Source organism: Acanthisitta chloris, unplaced genomic scaffold, assembly GCF_000695815.1.
Source record: "Acanthisitta chloris isolate BGI_N310 unplaced genomic scaffold, ASM69581v1 scaffold35173, whole genome shotgun sequence".
NCBI lineage: Eukaryota > Metazoa > Chordata > Aves > Passeriformes > Acanthisittidae > Acanthisitta > Acanthisitta chloris.
This window is the reverse complement of record NW_008663832.1, coordinates 7,823-13,334: the sequence shown is the minus strand read 5'-3', so window position 1 is coordinate 13,334 and position 5,512 is coordinate 7,823.

Genomic DNA, 5,512 nt, shown 5'->3' with positions numbered 1-5,512 from the left:
CAAATTACCCAAGAAAGCCATAATGAAAGGCAGTTAACTCCCATTTCCTTTTTTGCTCCCAGATGATTTACTTGTTGGTACCAACACACAGTTTGCTAGGTTGCCCTTGAGAGTAGTGCTGCCCCTCTGTAACAAACAGCTAACAAATGTTATTTTTTTTTGAAAGCTGAGATGAAAGAAGATGACTTTTAATTAAAATGTGTATTAAGCAATAAAAAAAGTCATTTTACTAGTAAATACATATTTTTCTTTTGATTTTTTTTCCTCGATAAACATTACAATATGATATATTGACTAGTGTTTATCCTGGAAACAGCAAAAGTAATGTAATGTGGCACCTGCTAACTTCATATGTATGTTCACCTGGTGCTTAACTTTGCCAAACTTTGAAATTCAGTGTTGTGCTTATGCATAGGGCAAAGGGTGAGGTAGTTACATAAGGAGAAAATAAGATTAAGTGAATTGCTGCAATGATACTTGAAAAAACCCTGTGTATGCATCGAATGTGAGACATGCAAAAATATCCCAATGTTATGGAATTAGTAGCTGAGTTCAGCTCTGGATGAGAAATAACAGAGAAATACTTCTGCAGTATTTTATGAAACCACTAACTTGTTTATTTGTTGTATTCACGTAATAGGTAAAAACTCTTTGAAACTGACCTTCACATCTCAGACTTTAAGACAAATCATATTATATTAACACTATACTCAGAAATATTCTTAAAAAGTATATATTTAGCTAATGCAATCTATTTTACCTCAATACTGCCAGTATCAACTTCAAAACCTTTTGCCAAAATAATGATTTATTTTTGCCTTTATAAAAAGTTTTGAAAGCATAAATGAATATTTTGCAAGAAAACATTAATTTAAATGAAATGTAACAGTTCGGAAAATGGTATATGTACAGATTAAAATATTAACATAACTGCCTCCTATTGCCTCTGTCTTGTCTCCTCTCTTGTCAGTATTCTGCTAGTTGGAAATCCTGAGTAATTTGTGCTGTTAACACATTTTGCTCTTCTTTAGTTCAAATACCATTGAAGTTCCCCAGTTTTGCACTTATTTCACTGGGATTTGAGTCAGGTTCCCCTAACACCAATGCTTTTGTTTTTAATTCCTGTTTTTTGAAAGAAATGTTTCCTTAGCATTTGATTAAATCTGTCTTTATCCTTGACTTTTCAGGGTTATGTCCTAAAACTGAATGACCCCAGTACTGGCCTTTCAGTCTCACAAACACGTGTGTTTGTCTGACTCGGTTTTAGCCCTTTAGTTTCTGGTGAAATAAATTATGAAAAGTAACTTCAGTTTGAAAACAAACAGCCAACCTGCAGGCATCACAAGTGGACTGTGAACGTGGCACTGGCCAAAGGGAGGGGTGGTGGGCAGCTGGCAGAGCAGATTGGGTGCAGCTCACTGGCAGTGGTTTGCTCTCCGACAGTTCCCTCAAACGACGCCAGTTTGATGGAGACCATTGGAAATGTTTAATTCTTCTGGAAGTTAATCTCTGTAACAAAATGTAGAGAAGCAGTTAGAAGTATTTCTGTGGCTTAGTGTTGACTCTGCGAACTCGAGGGTGAATATTTGAGGCTTTGAGTCCTTGACCTTTCAATGTGAGCAGCAGATTCAGAGCTGAGCTGCGCGGGACGTGCTGGTCCTGCTTCTCCAGCACACAAAGGAGCCTTTGACCACATGTTTTGTGGTTCAGTGAAACGACATTCTTTCTGCAGGAGCTTTGTCATGCAGGAGGGAAGAGTCTGTGGCCATAATTGTTGGTTGAAGAGCAGGGCCCGTGGGGTCTGGGGCTGCTGTGGACACTGACTCCAGCTTCCTGCTGCCCTACCAGTGCAGTGAGGGGAGTGCAGGCACTGCTGCTCTGCAGCTTGGGGGATGTTCATTTTCTTTCCTTTGATCACACGTAGAAAATCTGCTCACACAAGTTTGCATGACAGAGAAGGATTTTGCCCTGGGTAGTTACATCATTAATGTTTTTAACAAAACCAGTCTTTCTACAGATTTTAGTCTGCAACCGTAGTTAATTGCATATTTGTGAAAAAATAATTATCAAGGTAATTTTTCTCCCAAAACTTCTTATTGAATATATGAAGTGCTGTTCTCAGTGACCATCTTTTTGGGGGATGGGTATAGGTTTTTTAATAGTAAGGGTTAATTTCCCTATGCATATGGTGTTTGGTTTGGGTCAATTTCCTTTTTCAGTTCTGTTTCTTTTAATCAAAATACAGTTTCTGTGTGTTACATGCTACTCTCTAATATTAAAACTAGAAGAAAATTATGTCTACTTGCAGATCGATATCATTTTGGTCAGAGAGTGGCTTTTTTTTTCTTTGCCTATTAAGCAGTAAAGTGTTTGGGACTAATTATAATTAAACTCACTCATTAGAAAGCAGTATCAGTTCTTTTGAAGGCGCTGTTTTCTAATTAGTGTTTTGTAATGCTATACGAAGCAAAAATTATGCAGACTGACTTCTCTTCCCCTATACATCTGTTTTCAGTTTCTTCAGCTGAAGTTACTAAAATTTTATTGCCCAGCTGCATTTATAAAAGTACAGCCTGATACTCATAAGTAGCACCTCTTTCACATTTTTGGACTTGCATAACACCCCCCAGCTCTGTTTTTCACTCCTTTTCTGAGTTTGTATACATTGCTGGGCTGCTAGGAATCCTGTTGCGCTACAGCTCTGTTGCTTGTCTGTCTCCATCTGTATTAAGCAGTTTATTTTGAAAGACTGGGCAAGTAGCAGTAGTTAGAGGCATCTGGGCTGGTTTGGAAACAAGTAAACAAACAAAAAGCCACCCAAAAATACACACACACAACCCCCTCACAAAAAAAAAGAAAAAAAGAAAAAACTAGACAGAAATGATTTCCACGAAAAAAACTGTATTAAGAGCTTCTGTCCTGGAAAGTGGTCTATGTGTGGAATGAAAAGCTGAAAGATACTACTAAACTTGTGTGCTGCTATTTCAACAAGTTGTTCAAGGTCCAGCAAGGTGGTGTTGGGTGCCCCATAACCTTTGGAGGGAGGGGTTGGTGTTCTGAGAATGCAGAGCCTTCCTGACATGTTCTGGTACTCTTTACACCTTTATCTTTCCACCTTGCACCATTTACTCATCTGCTTTCCAGATCTTCAAATATATGTGTGTATATTTTATATCAGCCTCTGTTCCCCTCTATAAACCCACCTGTTTCCCATGTGTCTTGGCAATTAACTTCTGGATGTTATATGAAGGAAAAACCAGATTTAGTTGGTGTCAAAACTTAGAGGATACAGAAGGCATGATATGATGTTACCCCTCTGATTTATGTCTGTGTGCAGCCACGTGTGTGTCTGTGTGCCTATGTATTGCATACTTATAAAAAGAACAAAGCCATGCACAAGGAAAAACATGAAAAAATTTGCTATATTTTCTGCACCTAGTAAACATTCCCATTGGTTATTTGGCTGTATTCAAAAGGCTAAGATTATTATTGCTCTCCTAGCAAAAGCAACCTTTCTTCATAGTGGAGCAGTACAAAGAAAGAGCACAAAAAGTACCCACATCACAGTGCCTGAAATTCTGTTTGAACAACTGTATTGATTGGGTCTGACCCCTTTACATTTTTTTTTCTATTATTTGAAAAGGTGCATCTAAGTGTAGCTGAATTGAACCAACTACGATGAACTTTCCATGAAAACTTCTCGAGATATTTCTTTAGTTCAAAGCTTTGGAATTTTAAAGAGCATTTTTAATACAAGTCGGTTGAGGTATTCTGTGCAACAGCCACACTTTGAATGTTAAACTACAGGTAAACCTAAGAGGAAGGTAAAATCATAAAGCCTGCCATGAAATTGCTGGGAGATGGCAGAATAACTTTTGAGTGCTAATTAGCAAGTAAATAAAACCAAAAAGTATTGCATATGTGCACATTTGGGCACTGTTCAGTTGTCATTTACTCATCAGTGCTCCTGGTTGCCTTATAGAGAATGTGTAACAGCCTCCAAAGAAAACACCAACAGAATTAGCATTTTTGGAGCAGTTATTGATGAAATTGTATTACAAGATGGAAGCTTGAAGGACAATGAAGCTTTCTTGTTGCCCACTAGAAGAAGCTTTTTACCAGAATCTGTAGCATAAGGAAGCACTAAAGGAAGATATTAAGAAAACAAAGGTGAGTAGTGAGTCTGTACAAAATAACGTCCGAGATGTATCTGCAAACAAGACGTAAATAAGAGGCTAAAGGTGAGGATGGAGAACAGCCTGGTGGTTTGAAATGAGAGGTAGGAAAAAGATTGAAGGAGCTGGAATATGTGGAATTAGACAGAAGAAATGTACATTGTAATGGGGAAAGTAAGAAGAATAGCTGGCAAATGAGAAGGTAGGTCTAGTGTCCTAATATCAAAAATACCTTGTGACTGGGATAAACAAGAGAGTAGGGTGAAGGAGAGAGTCACCAATGACCTCAGGGTACTGTTTTGGTAACAGGACAGTTATCTTTTCTATTGCAGCTGCTGTGCTCTGTTCTTTAAGCCCACTGCAGCTAAGAATGGCTGGTGTGAGTGAAACACTCCTTTCCCTGTAGAAACAGCGTGCCCCAGAGCCAGGGGTGGAAAAGGCTGGTCTCCCCTGGCACTGTGCTTCTCTCTCAGCAGTGGTGATGTGCCAGTGCAGGACAGAGTGCTGTGTGCCCTGCTGTAGACTCTGGCCCCAGTTCTGTTTCGTCATCGGGGGTTGAGCTGGCTTGACTTTTATCTCTACAGCCAGAATTGGGAAAACCTTAACATTGTTTTCTGGTTCATCCCCTGAGACATGGAAAGTTTTTTGACACCCTGGCTTGTGGCTTACACAACATGTAACCCTAATGAAATGCAGTAGCTGGAGACCTTTGTTATACTGAGTTGTATCACTCTGGGGGACAAAGTCGACATTAGTGATGTCACTGCTAATCCTGTATGTCCCTTGTGTTGTCTGTATTGTTGGCTTTCCTGACTGCTGAACAGTTGTTCTGTGTTTCTGCCCTGTTTCTTCTTTGTTATACCTCTGAGCGCCTTTTATGGAACAGGGTTTTGTTTTCTGCCCAACATGGTTATAGTGTGCCTGTGTGTCTGTTGGAGGTTGGGAATTGCCATACACACACCTCTTGATCCAGTTCTTCCTCTATTTGGTGCTAAGGCAAAGACCTGGCAAAAGCTGAGGCACCACTGCTGAGATGAGTACCAGCACTGGCTGCTCTGCTCCTTTTCTAAGTCCTAACCTGGATGAGAGGCTCAGAGGGAAGAGAGAGCAGCATCTCCTGAGTGTTGCTGTGTCCTCTGGCATTTTCAAAGCCTTCTTGTATGCCTAAGGACTCTTCAGTTGTCTTCGCTAAACCCAGTTTACAAGTTACTTGGCAAATGGTTTTATATACAGACTTCATTCAGTATCTGGGTAGTGGCTCCATCAGTTGACTACTGAGGAAATTTCTAAATTATTTTTGGTGTGCAGTATTGATTTATTATGCTAAGATGTCTTTT